Source organism: Narcine bancroftii, chromosome 6 (assembly GCF_036971445.1).
Source record: "Narcine bancroftii isolate sNarBan1 chromosome 6, sNarBan1.hap1, whole genome shotgun sequence".
Taxonomy (NCBI): domain Eukaryota; kingdom Metazoa; phylum Chordata; class Chondrichthyes; order Torpediniformes; family Narcinidae; genus Narcine; species Narcine bancroftii.
The window spans coordinates 230,297,246-230,313,847 of NC_091474.1; the positions used below are offsets into that span (position 1 = coordinate 230,297,246).

Consider the following 16,602-nt stretch of genomic DNA (forward strand, 5'->3'; position numbering starts at 1 on the left):
GGAAATTGATGGGATTGAAGGCAGATAAATCCCAAGGGCCTGATAATCTACATGCTAGGGTACAAGGAAATGGACATTCAGTAGCAGATGCTTTAAGAATTAATTTTCAGAACTCGATAGACTCAGGATCAGTACCCATGGATTGGAGGGTAGCTAATGTTACCCCACTATTTAAAAAGGGGGGTAGAGAAAAAGCGGGGAATTATAGGCCGGTGAGCCTTACATCAGTAGTGGGCAAAATGATGGAATCCATTATTAAGGATGTAATAGCGGAGCATATGACTAGCAGAGAAGGGATCGGACAGAGTCAACATGGATTTACAAAAGGTAAATCGTGCTTGACAAATCTATTGGAATTCTTTGAGATGGTGACAGGTAAAATAGATGGGGGAGAGCCAGTGGATGTAGTGTACCTGGATTTCCAAAAGGCCTTCAATAAGGTCCCACATAAATGACTGGCATGCAAAATCAAGGCTCATGGGATTGGGGGCGAGGTATTGATGTGGATTGAGAACTGGCTGGCAGATAGAAGACAGGGAGTTGAGATAAACGGCTCATTTTCTGAGTGGCAGGAGGTGACCAGTGGGGTGCCACAGGGATCTGTACTGGGACCCCAGCTGTTCACAATTTACATTAATGATCTAGATGAGGGGATTGGATGTAATATCTCCAAATTTGCAGACGACACTAAGCTAGGAGGGTTTGTGTGCACTGAAGAGGGGGTCAGGAAGCTCCAGTGTGATTTGGATAAATTGGGAGACTGGGCAGATACATGGCAAATGCACTACAATGTGAATAAATGTGAGGTTATCCACTTTGGTAATACAAACCGGAGGGCAGATTACTATTTGAATGGCAATAGATTGGGAGATAGGGAAGTGCAGAGAGACCTAGGGGTTCTTGTGCACCAGTCACTGAAGGCGAGCATGCAGGTACAGCAGGTGGTTAAAAAGGCAAATGGTATGTTGGCCTTCATATCAAGAGGGTTTGAGTATAGGAATAAGGATACCTTACTGCAGCTGTACAGAGCCTTGGTGAGACCACACCTGAAGAAGGATGTTCTTGCAATGGAGGGAGTGCAAAGGCGATTCACCAGGCTGATACCTGGAATGGCAGGAATGACTTATGAGGAAAGATTGCGCAATTTGGGATTGTACTCGCTGGAGTTTAGAAGATTGAGAGGGGATCTCATAAAGACATATAAAATTCTGGCAGGACTGGACAGAATGGATGCGGAAGGGATGTTTCCAATGGTGGGGAATCCAGAACCCGGGGCCATGGTTCGAGGATAATAAGCAAACCATTTAGGACCGAGATGAGGAGGAATTTCTTTACCCAGAGGGAGGTGAATTTGTGGAATTCATTGCCACAGAGAGCAGTAGAGGCAGGTTCATTGAATATATTTAAGAGGGAATTAGATATATTTCTTCAGTATCAGGGAATTAGGGGTTACGGAGAGAAGGCGGGGACGGGGTACTGAACTTTAAGATCAGCCATGATCTCATTGAATGGAGGAGCAGGCACAAAGGGCCAAATGACCTACTCCTGCTCCTATCTTCTATGTTTCTATGACCAGAGCGCGTTAGGAGGTTCAAAAAGTAAATGAGCGTAGAGTTTTAGCCATGAAGGTGTATTGAAACATGGAAGCTGGGTTTATGAAAAATGTTTTTGTTGTTATAACTAACAACAGATAGACTTTTATCAAAAATAATACATTTTTGCTGAAACCCTGCACAAAAATGTTAGAGACAGTTATTTTGGTATCACCGCCTCTGATGGTGTCACCCGGTACAGACTGCACCACCCTAGTGACGCCAGAGAATACTTTGAAGAGTAGGACAATCAGAATCATGTTCTCGTAATGTACTCTATAAAAACTTTTATTTTTCCGACAGTAAACATTTATGCAACATAAAATCAACATCGTCAGAAACGTTTTTCAGAGTAGGTCAGTTTTCTTTATCATCTTGTCTTTCGGGCCTTTTATGGGATACGGCATGCTTGTTTTGCAGAATGAGCAAGTGGTTAGTCAGAGTCCTTTGGGGAATCTGTAAGGCCTAGTCCAAATTGCACATTCCACCATATTTGGGACCTATTGTGACATTGGTTTGGCATGGGCCAGCCAGCTCACTCTCGTGCCTGATCCTGAAAGCTGTTAGAGGGAGGAATGGCAAAGAGACAGAAGGGATAATGCAAGGCTGAAGGGACTACAGAGAATGGTGTGCGTGGGGGTAGGTCATGGGCCGGTAACTGTCGGAGAGTGGAAAAGCTGGTAGTAGCGGTGAACTGGACATGGGACTTTGGAATCGCCCTGCACTGCCAGTGAAGTTGGTGGGTGGGACCTGCTCCAAGGATTGGATCAGGTTAAGTGCTGGGACTATGTTATAGAGTTATGTGTTGTGTATTGACCTATGTGTGGTGTGGTTTTATGTTAAAAAGTGACAGTTTGCCTTTGTGAGCCAAGCTGAGTGAGAGACAGTGAGAGACAGACTGAGCATGTGCAAAAGATGATCTAGAAATTTCTGGACTTGGAAGACAAACCACAACTGGGTGTGGCTGTAGAATAAAAGGAAACCCAAGCAGAGTTATTGTCTAAGAGGCAGTTTGGAATGTTGGGCATTTTTTTTGAAAATGAAGAGTCCGAAGGCAGCCAGAAAGATCTGGACTAAGCCATTTTCTTTTCTTCTCTCTGCAAGCAACACAAGAAGACCACTTCGAATTTTGTGCTCTCTCTCTCTCTCTCTCTCTCTAAAAGATCTTTTGGCTTCAGTTTACCAAACAAACTGAATTTTGTTTACGATCTTTACTTCGATTGCAATCAAAGTTTTGTGAGTCTTATGTGTTTAGTGTCTAAGTTTTTCTGTGGACTGGTGGGGAATATAACTTAGACTTTGATTACATATGTTATATTTAGGCTCCTCTAAGTTTATAAATAAAGCCTCTGACCAAGGGGCTTTTCTTATTAAGCAGGGATAAGGAGACACCCCAACGGTGAGCGACATCAACCTGGGCGACGCCACTGCTGTTTCACACAACTTTATTCAAACAGCTGCTTCGAGCAAAGCACGACCAAGGCCCTGCTCGCTGGCTGAATATTTGCTCCCATCTTCACCACAGATTAACGTGTTTCTTCAGGGAACATTTACTTTTACAATTTTATTCTAGCATATTTTAACTATTATTTTATTCTTTTATTTTCTTTAATTTTTTTGCCGGTTGCTTGAGGCTGCTGGTTGCTTGAATTCCAAATACCTAGGGTTTTACTTTATTAATAAAGAGTTAATGTTACTTTTGTACAATTTTGTCTGTCAGTTTCGCAACTCATCTGTAAAGTTTTAATGCTCCTGTAATTTAGGCAAATTCAAAAGTAACAGTTCACTATTGTTAACTTAATCCTTTTTTTCTTGTAAATACTTGAACTCATTCAAGTATTTACAGCTTATTGAGTAGAGTTCAAGTTTTCCTTAAGTGAAATGTGTTTTATTTTTAAACATACCACATGCATTTGGGCCTGTACATGAAACACAAATGAGCGATTACATACCTTTTCTGGCTTCAAGTCTTAAATCTTTAAACATCAGGAAATGAGTTGGGCTTTCAGCATGGCAATGGAGAAGGCTGATCATTAATTAATGATTGGTCATTCATTACATAAAGCTCCTGTCACAGGAGCCCAAGAAGGCTGCAGGGTAATACTTACTGCCATCAGCCAAGGTCATTGAGCAGGTAATCACACAGGATATCTATTAACCTGCAAGTGTGGCCACTTCATTAACAGGCTCATATGAACCTCAGAAATAAGCCTTCAATCGCAGGTACTTTACAGCATCCACTCAATTTCCAATTACCATGCACAGGGCCTCCTGAGTAAAACATACTAGAGAACTGATTCAGCACAGTGGGCCTGAGTGGGGAATTCTGACTGCCATGGCACTTCCTATGGTAATGGTGAATGAAGAATGTGTCATCAACTCTCGGACTAGAGGTCCTGGGCACTTACACAGTGATAAGAATGTCTGAGGAAGCTGAATAGACTGCTTGGAATTCCTCTATCTGTGTCAGCTTTCTATGACTGCATATTTTTCATACTTCCTGATGACATAGAGGAAGCCATCTGGCCAATTGAGTCCATCTCAGCTTTGAGAGCAAACCTTATTCCCCTCACCTCTTCCCTGTAATCATATTCCTATCTTATTCCATCATTATTTTCCACTGAAAACTTGTTCTCCACACTTTCCCTTCATCTTCCCTTGGTTCCACCAAATACTGATTCACAAATGGTGGGGGGGAGGGGGTGTGAACTCAAATCGTCAAATAACCGAGCAATGCACAAGCCTTTGGGGAGTGGGAGGAAGAAGAGGTTCCTGGGTAATAGCGCATGGTTACTTAGAACATGCAAACTCCACAAGGACATTTTGTGACCCCCCCCCCACCCCAATTATAACTACAATTTCTTCAGGGTAAGGGCAGTTGGAGAGCAAAATATAAATGCTGGCCTTCACAGTGACACCCATGCCGGGTTAATGTAAAGGAGGCTGGTAACTAAATGGTTGGTATTTTAGAAGGATGGCAGATGAAGCAGCTCGATGAACAAATGATGAGATTATTGCAGTGAGGTGGAAAGATTGGCTCAGAAGCTCAAGGTGTAGATTCAGTGTGGGCAGAGGTAAGAGAAATGTGGGGTGACACAGTTAGCACAGTGGATAGCGCAACACTGTTACAGAACCAGCAACCTTGATTCAAATCTGGTGCTGTCCGTAAGGAGTTAGCACGATCTCCCCATGTCTACATCGGTTTCCTTCGGGTGCTCCAGTTTTCTCCCATTGTTCAAAACATACTGGGGTTATAGGTTAACTGGGTGTAATCGGGCGACATGGGGTCATGGGCTGAAAGCTCCTGTTAATGTGCTGTTTGTTTAAAAAAAAGTTTGAAGAATAAGTACACTGATGGGAGTAGTCTTTCGGCAGGCTATTAGAAACTATACCGCAGATCAGAGAATAAATCTTGTAGCTTTTAAGAAAGGTCCTGCAATAAGTGTGGGTGACTTCAATCATTATATAGATTGAATAATTAAATTGGCAAGGGTACCCTGAGGAGAAATTCCTAGAATGCATTTGGGACGCTTTCTGAGAATAGCACATCTAGATTAAAGCCTGCAAAGATTCCTGGACCTGATGATTTGTATCCTTGAGACTTAAAGGGTGCAGCTGCAGATCTGTGTGGATCTGCTGCAACCACCAGTGTAAACAACACTGACCCTTGCACCACAGTACAAGACCTTTAGCCCACGACCCTCCCTACCTCATAACCTTCTATTTTTCTTTCATTTGTGTGTCTGTTTAAGAGTTTCATACATGCCCCTATTGTACCAGCCGCCACCACCACCCCTGGCAATGCATTCCAGGCACCCACAACTCTCTGTGTAAAATACTTACCCCTTCACTTTGTCCTTCAAATGTAATGTCATTATTCAAGAAAGGAGGGGAGGCAGAAACCACAGGCCCATTAGAAAAATGAAAGAATCCAATCTTGAGGAGGTAAAAACAGAATATGTAGAAATTTTTATCTTTGGAGATACCTCACAGTAACAATGCACCCATTATACAAAGGGTAATGCCCTGTTCTGTTATATTCTTGCTTCTGTCACCAACAATTAACTTTATTTGCATGGCACCTTTAATATAGTGAGCCTCAATCTCAGGAGATTTGAGGTGGCAGGTTTCTCTTCTGAAGATATAATGTAGACTAGGTCTATGCCTTCTTGATTTTACCAGAACGAGAGCAAATCCTATTTAAAAAACAAACAAAATTCCTACAGGATTTGATAGGGTGGACATGTAGTTAATGTTTCCTCTGGCTGCAAGGTTTGGGACCAGGGACCACAGTCTCAACGTAAAGGCTTGGCTCTTCAAGGCAGAGATGAAAAGGAATGTCTTCACCCAATGAACAGAGGGTCTTTGGATTTCACAGCCCAAGAAGGCTGTAGTAGCTTGATCACTGAATATATTCAAGACATCATTGAATAGATCTGTAGATATTGAGGGAATCAAAGAATATGGAGTTACATAGATGGATTAGCCCTGGTGTAATTGTTAATTTTAAATTTAGACATACAGCACAGTAACAGGCCCTTCCAGTCCACGAGCCCGTGCCGCCCAAATGCACCGAGTTAACGACAACTCCGTATGTTTTTGAAGGGTACACCCACAGGAAACAGACGCACTCATGGGAAGAACATACAAACTCCCTACATACAGCACTGGATTCGAACCCAGTTCACTGGTGCTGTAACAGCGTGGCATTAACTGCTCTGCTAGCCGTATATTGAACAGCAGAACATCTGCCAGAAAACAAAGGACCTAATCCTGCTTCTAATTTCTTATGTTGTTACAATGCAAACATTGACAGGGGGAGACACATAACGAGGTGTTAGACGTGATCATCAAAAGCCTCATTGAGGTCACAAGTTCCAAGGAGCATCTTAAAGAAGCAATGAGAGGAGATGAAGGGATCATGGAAGAGAATTCCAGAGCTTATGCCCTCGACAGGTGAAGACATCGCAATTAAATTTGAGTAATTCAGTTGGGAATTTCAGTTAAGTAACTGCTCTAAATCCTGATTAAATAAAAATAGTGAACTGGTTTGTAATCAGAATCCATTTGGTTCATTAATGCTTTGTTTGGAGAGAAATCTGCTATTTCTCATCCATTTGGCTTAAGCGTGATTTATGCATAGCAAGATGTTTAATACTTTAATTCCATTACGAAAGGGCCTTGCAAGCCAATGTAAAACCACCTTCTCAACATCAAATAGGAAAAGACATATAATGGAAACCTTGCTGTCGGAAAAATTAGACCAGTGGTTCTCGACCTTTTTTCCCATTCACATACCTTACTAAGTAATCCCTTACAGAGCACCTATGGTACTTATGGATACTGAAAGTGGTATGTGAGTGGGGAAAATAAATAAGGTTGAGAACTACTGAATTAGACTATGATACATAGGAGCAGAATGAGGCCATTTGGTCCATCCACTCTGCCCTGCCATTCCATCATGGCTGATTTCAACCTCATCATGCCTTCTCCCCATAACCCTTGAGTCTCTTCCTAATCAAGAATTTATTTACCTCTATCTTAAACATACCCAATGACTTGACCTCCACAGTCATAAATTCCATAGATTCACAACATCCTGGGTGAAGACATTCCTCTTCATCTCTGCTCTAAAGGGACATTTTTGTATTTTGAGGCTGATCCCAGACATCCCCACCACAGAGGGTGGGTGAGAGTGTGGAACGAGCTGTTAGTAGAGGTGGTAGATGTGGGCTCAGTTTCCAACTTTATAAGAAGATTGGATAGGTACATGGATGGGAAGCGTATGGAGGGTTATGGTCTGGGTGCAAGTAAAATAATAGGTTGGCATGGACTAGATGGGCCAAAGGGCCTATTTTTGTGCTGTGGTGTTCTATGATTCTGTGGTTCTTAGTTCTATATCTTCCCAAGACAGGTATGTTTTTGAAATAAGGTGCCCAGAACAAAATGCAGTAGTCGTTGCAGCTTTATCAAAGGTACTTCTTCCCAGCAGCACAGGCCACTGAACAAAACAAAGGTGAATATGTCTCACGAAGGTATTCATCACAAGAATACATTTTTACCTTCAGCGTCTTGGCCTCTGGAATATCCATGCTGGTCCACTGGAGATGAAGGATTACCCAGCAGGTTTGGTGAATTTATACGTTAATATACTGTATGAGTATGCTGCAAAAGTCCTCGCTTATTCCATGTTTCATGCAAAGTGGCGGTAAATTGAAATGCCCTGCTACAATTGGAATACATTATAGGTCATCTAATATACATACAAAATGAAACTGATGAAAATCACCTGAAAATAATTCCCTTTGGACATTGGTGCATTGTCAAAATTGACTGACAGTAAATGTAGAAAGGTTTTTTCTGCTGAGGGTAGCTGAGATACAAACCAGAGGACATGGGTTAAGGGTGAAAGGGGAAATGTTTAGGAGGAACATAAGAGGGAACTTCACACAGAAAGTGGTGGGAGTGTGGAACGAGGTGCCAGCTCAAGTGGTGAATTTTAACATCTTATTTTAACATTTAAGAAGAATTTGGACGTATATGGATGAGAGAGGTCTGGAGGGCTATGGACCAGATGAATGTAGCGTAGATAAAGGTGACTGGAGGGAGAACTAACGCTTTTATTAGCTTACCACACAGGTAGGGTTCATGAACAGGCTTCAGAGGGGTTCTGGGTTTAGGCGGGAAACCAAGATTATATGCAGGCCCCCAGGGGAGAAGCCAGAAGGCAGGACCAGTCGTCAGTACAACACACCTCAAGTGAATCCCAGTTCAGTACATTCACCCCTTCCTTCAGAATAAGGGCCTGTGGATGAAGAGAACAAGGATCAGAAGCTGGAAATAGACACAGAAGAGAAATATTTACTATATTATTTACAGATTCAGGTGGTCCATGGGTCTGCAGATCCTGGTGGAGCACCTTAGCATCAGGGGACCTTGGGCTCCTTGAAAACTCCAAGGTCATGCTTTTAAAGTGACACAGTAAGTCCAGACCCAATAATACTGCAGAACACAATTAATCTAAAATATATATGCGAAATTTACAAAATTCCCCCCCTTCAAATGACAGACTATACAATGTTTCTATACACATGCCGAATGGGACTGGGATGCTAGGAAGATTTGATAATTAGACGGGTACATTTTTAAGTTATATTTTGCACAGTCCGTGAGTCTATGAAACTTTCCGTGGAGCCTGTGTCAATCAGGCACTTGGTTGAATGTCCATTTACCTTCACCGTCACCATCGAGTTGCTGAGCTGGTGAGGTTTATTCTGGTTGAGGACGTTGGAAATGCCTTGTTCTTCCCTCGAGTAGCCCCTTCCGTCCTGAGTCGACCTGTGCAGTTAAGGTGATGCCAGCTTCATGGCACGGCAAGATGGCCGCCCTCCTTCCTCCTCCGATGATGAAGGTGCTGAATTCAAAAATCAGGCCACCACAAGATGGCTGCCGTGCCTTTTCGTGCCTTTTCCGTAGGTGGCAAGTTGCGCAGGAAGCGATCTCGGGCAAGTTTGGCGCAGACAACTTGAGGCTGGAATCAGATCCAGGAGCAGTACAGGCTGAGGACTTCCCCGGACCTCCCTTCAAGTGGCAGACTTTCGCCCAATGTCCCTTCTTCCCACAGCTAGAGCACACCAAGTGTTTAGCCGGGTAGTGGGCATGAGGGTGCTGTCCCTTGGTTCAGAAAAAGCACTCCCGGGCTCAGGAAGCAACAGCCGTTAGAGCAGGGACCGCCAGTCCTTGGAGGTGCTCACCCGAGAGCGCATGTTTGCAGGCCTCAAGGTCGTCGTTCTCGAGACTGGCCTGTTCCAGTGATTTGGCCAGCTCGAGGTGGCTAGAGAGGTCCTTCCTTCCCGACTCGAGCAGTCACCACCTCACATACCTCGAGCAGACCCCTGCAACCAGGGTGTCCCAGATTTGTTCATCTTCTTGGACGCAGCCCAAATCTATTTCATACCTGTATTTTTTAGCCAGCGTCTGCAAATCCAGCAGGTAGTCATCAATCAACTCTCTGGGTTGTCGGTGGCATAGGGTGAGCTGGTGCCTCGTTAGGACTTCATTTGGGGCCTTCATTATTGGGTCTTTAGCACATCGATGACGGCCTTGTATGTCGGGCAGTCTCAGATGACTGCGTATCCCTTCGTCCCTACCCTTGAGATGAGCGCCGACCTCCAGAGCTCCTCTGTATGGAAGACATCCCTGGTCGCGTACAGATAGGCCTGGAAGCATCCAAGCCAATATGCGATCTCCTCAGCCACTTCGGGGGACTGGGGGTCTATTAACAGCATACTGGGCTTGAGTAGTAAGCTAATAAAATTGTAGCATAGATAAAAGCTCACACTCGACTGGAGGGAGAACTTGCACTTTTATTAGCTTACAACACAGGTTTCAGAGTGGCTTTGGGATTAGGCGGGAAACCAGGGTTATATACGGGCCCCCGGGAGAGGAGCTGGAAGGTGGGAGGTGGGACCAGTCGTCAGTACAGCTCACCTCCAGTGAATCCCAGTTCACTATAAAGGATGAGGCAGAAAAATGGTTCAGCACAGCCTAGAAAGGCCGATGGGACCTGTTTCTGTGTTGTAATGTTTTATGGTTCTATGGTTATCCAGCAAAATATCTTCAATCAGCTACACATCCATTGCCACAATGCAGTGTTAAACAGCAGTATTGGCTTCAAGACAGAAACATAACCAATGTTGCCAATAATTTTTCTGACAGACACAGTACTGAGGTGTTAATACTGTGGTAGAGTCTGAGACAAAGATGTGTCATCGGAGGAAACAATTGTATCTCACATTTCATGACTAACATTAAGTGTCCATCAACTGTGCAAATTCCGACAGGCAGTTCTGTCAATTGCAACTTAGCAATATGAGGCAAGAAACTTGGCAGGCTGAAATTAAATTTGGGACTTTTTCATTAAGATAGGCTCCATTTGTACTAAATTCCCCCAGTTCATCTTCTAAGGCAGTAGGCATGAGTTTTTCCATGAACATGCACATCCTCTGTTTAACAATTTCTGTCAGCATTGACCTTCTATAGCAGTGAAGTCAGAAAAAGATCAAATAAAGGCCAACTCAAAAATCTAAATAAGAATGGAAAATGCAGGAAGCCGCCAGCGGACCCTGTTGATCAGGTCTCCCAACTGAAACATCATAGGACATCAAATTCTGCAGCACAGTACAGGCCCTTCAGCCCACAGTGTTGTGCCGACCTAATAACCTGCTCAAACAACTGTTGAGAATTTTCCTACTGCATTTTTCTCACTATCCAATAGTCTCTTAAAATATCCTATCGTCCCGGCCTCCCCCATATTGCCAGCAGCGCATTCCATGTACCCACCACTCAATATGTGAAAAGCTTACCTCTAACATGCCCCTGTACTTATTCCCAAGTACATTAAATCTATTTCCACCCCCCCCACCCCACATTAACCATTTCAGCCCTCGGCATATCGCAGTTTCTTTATTCCACAGATGTTGTTTGAGCTGCTGAGACATTCCAGTACTGCATGTTTTAATTACCATGCACCAGGCAATAGATGGGTGGTCGGGGAAGGTGGGGGAGCAAGAGAATGTAAGCTTCAACCATCAGTGGGGAGAGGATCAGGGCATTTCCCAGCAGGTGGGGGAGGCTGGGCGGAGAGGGACAGGGCATTCCCCAGCAGGTGGGGGAAGCTGTGGGGAGAGGAACAGGGCATTCCCCAGCAGGTGCAGGAAGCTGGGTGAAGAGGGACAGGGCATTCCCCAGCAGGTGGGAGACCAATTTTTCTTCAGCATAGAGAAATTTGAGAAATTTTGCTCATCCCCATTCCAGGAGGATGAGGGAAAAGTATGGAAGAGACTTACCAGACGCTGTTTGTATGAGCTCACATGAGAGATTGGACAAACCTGGGTTGCTTTATCTGGAGCATCGGGAAGTGAGGGTAAACCTGATCGATTTATAAAATTATGAGAGGTGTCGATAGGATGGACCAGTTGGTGTGAAAGTATAATTTATATCTCAGTAGTTAAAGCTTTTGCTGTTTGAATTAGAAGGCAGCTTATAATTGCTAAAATCATATAGTCTGTCACAAAATGGCTGAATTCATTTTACAAGCAGGTTGTGGACCTTGCTAAGACAGAGATAAGAAATTGCTTACATAAACATAATTAAAATTGTATCCTTCAAGGTCTTCTTCTTCTTTGGCTTGGCTTCGCGGACAAAGATTTATGGAGGGATAATGTCCACGTCAGCTGCAGGCTCGTTTGTGGCTGACAAGTCCGATGCGGGACAGGCAGACATGGTTGCAGCGGTTGCAAGGGAAAATTGGTGGGTTGGGGTTGGGTGTTGGGTTTTTACTCCTTTGTCTTTTGTCAGTGAGGTGGGCTCTGCGGTCTTCTTCAAAGGAGGTTGCTGCCCGCCGAACTGTGAGGCGCCAAGATGCACGGTTTGAGGCGATATCAGCCCACTGGCGGTGGTCAATGTGGCAGGCACCAAGAGATTTATTTAGGCAGTCCTTGTACCTCTTCTTTGGTGCACCTCTGTCTCGGTGGCCAGTGGAGAGCTCGCCATATAACACGATCTTGGGAAGGCGATGGTCCTCCATTCTGGAGACGTGACCTACCCAGCGCAGTTGGATCTTCAGCAGCGTGGATTCGATGCTGTCGGCCTCTGCCATCTCGAGTACTTCGATGTTGGAGATGAAGTTGCTCCAATGAATGTTGAGGATGGAGCGGAGACAACGCTGGTGGAAGCGTTCTAGGAGCCGTAGGTGATGCCGGTAGAGGACCCATGATTCGGAGCCGAACAGGAGTGTGGATATGACAACGGCTCTGTATACACTAATGTTTGTGAGGTTTTTCAGTTGGTTGTTTTTCCAGACTCTTTTGTGTAGTCTTCCAAAGGCGCTATTTGCCTTGGCGAGTCTGTTGTCTATCTCGTTGTAATGTACTGACAAAACACATACCATTCTTTGTGTAAGATAAACAGCAGAAAACAAAGCTGAGAGCGTTTTTTTAATCATAAAATGAAGTAATTCAAAGGTGGGGGTCACTTCTATCCCTTTCCCATTTGAAATTGTATAAATATAGAATGAAATCTCTGTATCTTTGGAGTGAGAGCTAAAGGCTTCAGACAAATATCAGACGTTGACCCCTCCTGAATGGCCTTACTCACTTCCTGTATACAAATTGATTATTGCTGAAATAAAGATCTGTATGCTTTATTTCTCTTTTTTTTAAATGGATCTCAGCAGGGAACCAGATCAACCTTGAACAGGGGACCACAGTATTCCCGGGAGTGGGCTATGGAGTCCAGGCTCAAGAGTCCCGGAGGTGCACTGTCAACTCCGTCTGAAGATCTGGTCTTACTGTTGCCACTTATTCTATCAGTGTCAATAAATTCTGCGAGATCCTGCAGATTACACCAATGTGAAAGTCAGCCTGCACTGATATGAAATTAGACAACAGAATAGAACACACACACAGCAAAGTATCACTTTAAAGCATACAAATCTTTATTTCAGTAATAATCAATTCGTGTTTTGGAAGTGAGTAAGGCTGATCAGAAAAGGTCAATATCTGATACCTGTCTGAAGCCTTTAGCTCTCACTCCAAAGATACAGAGATTTCATTCTATATTTATACAATTTCAAATAGGTAAGGAGTAGAAGTGACTCCCACCTTTGGATTAATTCATTTTATCATTAAAAAAATCATGTTCTCACCTCGGTTTTCTGTTGTTTATCTTACACAAAGAATGGTATGTGTTTTGTCAGCTAAATAATCAACATTACCTTGGATACAATTTTAATGATGTTTATGCCAGCTTTATTTCAATTTTAATTATGTTTATGCAAGCCATTTCATATCTCTATCTTAGCAAGGTCCACAAGTTTGCAAATGAGTTCAGCCATTTTGTGACAAACTAAATGATATTAGCCATTTTATAATTGTAAGCTGCCTTCTAATTCTAACAGCAAAAGCCTTAAGCATTGATATCTAAACTATACTTCCACATTGGAACCTTTGTCCCAGGGTAATTGCACTGCATACTAGAGGTAGGGGTGAGGTAGGGGGAAATTTAAAGGAGATGTGCAGGGCAGGTTTTTTACATGAAGGGTGGTGGGTGCCTGGAACAGGAGTAGTGATGAAAGCAGGTGCAAGAGTAGCATTTAAGAGGCTTCTTAATGCACATATGGCTATGCAGGGGAACGAGGGTTTCAGATCATTTGCAGGCATCTGTGACTTACTTTTATTGGATCATCTTGTCTGATGTTTGGGTGGGTGGAAGACCCTGTTTCTTTGTTGTACAATCCTATGTTCCATGTAAATGCTCTCAGCATTCAATTTACATGTTGGGGTGGCATGGTTGGTGTTGCAGTTAGTGCAACACTATTACAGCGCTAGCAATCAAGACCAGGGTTCACATCCCGCACTGTCTGTAAGGAGTATGTATGTTCTCCCTGTGTCTACGTGAATATTCTCCGGGGGCTCCGGTTTCTTCCCTCCGTTCAAAGCGTACCGGGGTTGGAGGTTAATGGGGTGTAAAATTGGGCAGCACGGACTCGTGAGCCAAAATGGCCTGTATGTCTAAATGTTAAAAACAAATAAATGAATCGTGCAGTTCCTGACCAATCAGACGGCGAGTCTGATGATGGTGCGCACAATTAAAATGCTGCATGCTCTTTGAAAGCTCAACAGTGCGCTAAACCAGACGGACCTAGGAGACGCCAACACCGCAGAAAAGTAAAATGGACCGGGTGCGATAGTACAGATCAACAAGTCTTTGGTTCTTTCGACGAGCTCTACACCGGGTCTGCATGAAGTGGAGCCTAGATTCGGCAATATCTCACTGGTTCTCATGCTGGGAACACAACAAGAGGTCGCTAACCAGGTGGCATTAACATTGACTTCTCCAGTTTCCTTTAAATTTTACATTTATTTGCAGCCAAATGAGGCCATTGAGAACAGTGATGCATAATTACACCCCATTAACTACAACCCCAGATATTTTGGAGGGTGGGAGAAGATTCACACTTATTGTCAGAGTACATGTACGATATCACACAACTCTGAGATTCTTTATCCCGTGGGTGAGGCAGAAATACCACTTATTGGTCGTGCAAAAAACTACTCAAGAAAATATATATACAAGTAAACAATGTGTTCATTGGTTCATTAACTTGTCACTGCCAATTGCCCCTAGCATTTAGGTAAGTGATAGGTGAATTAGGTTCTGGACAGTGGTAAGAGATAGGCAGAATTTCTCCTGAATTTTTGTGTGTGGTATGAAAGAGAAAAGGTGCAATTTGTGCAGATGAATGTATTATAGGACATGGTAAAGGACTGGTTTCCTTGCTGTGTGACTCTACGAGGAAGAAGAAAAGCTGTGTTGCCAGTTCAGGCAGGACTGACGGAACTCACATTAGCACCATTTGTACACAGATTTTCAAATATTCAATTTACGACTTTTTTTTCAAAATATTTTATTTATGCAGCGATTTACTTATTAACTGCAATGTTGAGGAAAGCAATAATTATTTATTTTCCAGAATGTAATATAAAACACGTGCATGACAATGTAGTGTGGATCAATCCTTTCCAAACACTTTCATTACCTCACTCCTCCACTCCCACACAAGGATCTGATTCCATCCACTGGGACAACATAACTTTATATTGACTACAAACAGTGTAACAAGGCTGATTGTAGATTCAATAATTCACCATAAATCTTCAGGCTATATAAATGGTAATTCCAGTGTCATACTTTTACCCAGTTAGGTCATGTTACAGATTCAAAAAGCAGCAAATGTTCATGACAACATCTAGGTTGAGTCTTTGCCCATAACGAGCAAATGGAAATTAAAGCCATTGGTCTTGAAATTCAAAAAAAAAATCCACACATCACGACGTATAGTCAGAATTAGCCAATAAAAGGGCACCTGTAAATATTCTGAATCTCGTTGAAATTTCCCTCAGCGGCTTTTGTTTGTTCTCTGTGAGAGATTTCAATGAGAAATAAGGGCCAGCACACAGTTAAGACTTGCAATATATCTATTTTAATGTTACTTTTTATTTTCTGTATACCTTCATGAACACTTCTGACAGGAATCTTGGCTTCTCTGCAAAGCATCGTTACATTTTCCTGCTATTACCTTGGATTGAAAAAAAGAGCCTGGCTGATGTAGTTTCTATATTGTTGACATGGGACGCACATTCAATGGAGCCATATTACAACATCCATCACTCTAACTCCTCTGGGTAATTATAAACAATTCCTATCATGTCTGCCTCAGGCTTTAATGCTAAAAAGGATTTTGGTTCACTAAATGGCTTCCAGATAACGCCAGCACGGAGACTCAAACTTATGCCAAGAGAAGCTTTGATAGAAAAGTGTTCATCGAATTGATCATTTTTACCTGTGGGAGAGGAGAATCGAGAGGGCCAATAACCAGCAGATGATCAAGCAGAACAAGGAGGCACAACACCGAGTATAAGATGTTATTACAGTTTTCATTTTGTTGCAGGGTCATCTGGCTCGTTAATAACAAGAGTTAAAGAAACAATGATTATCCATTTATTTATATCGCTGGAATGTTGGATTATTTGCTTACGTTCTATAGATAAACCAAATATTTCCTATTTTGTTTGCTGTCACCAGTTAGGAATGCTTGTTTTCCCAAGTGAGAGTTTGCCAACTTCCTTCCAAATTCATTCATGCACACCCTGCCACCTCACTCATCCCTCACACACTCCTTAGGCACTCATTTTACAAAGCAAAAGGGCTCTCTCTCTTTCTCTCTCTCTCTCTCTCTCTCTCTCTCTCTCTCTCTCTCAACCAATGACCCTAGTGAGGGTCATAGAGAGGGTGGACAGACAGCACGATTTTCCCAGGGCAGCCAAGGCAAATACCAGAGGACATCTGTACAAGGTGAGCAGAGGAAAGTTGAGGGGAGACATGAGGGGTGCCTGGAATGTCTTGCCAGGGTGGTGGTGTAGGCCGGTACAATAGGAACATTTAAAAG

The 16,602-nt window shown here is 43.2% G+C and overlaps 1 long non-coding RNA gene across 1 annotated transcript; it reads right to left on the reverse strand.

Annotated features, from left to right (window-relative positions):
* Positions 1–5,285: 5,285 nt before the first annotated feature.
* Positions 5,286–16,107, reverse strand: LOC138735551 (uncharacterized). The gene is made up of 4 exons (XR_011339763.1): positions 15,997–16,107; positions 8,347–8,397; positions 7,655–7,818; positions 5,286–6,028 (listed from the first exon to the last, which is right to left on the reverse strand). It is a non-coding gene; the product is annotated as an uncharacterized lncRNA (long non-coding RNA).
* Between the last annotated feature and the right edge of the window lie 495 nt (positions 16,108–16,602).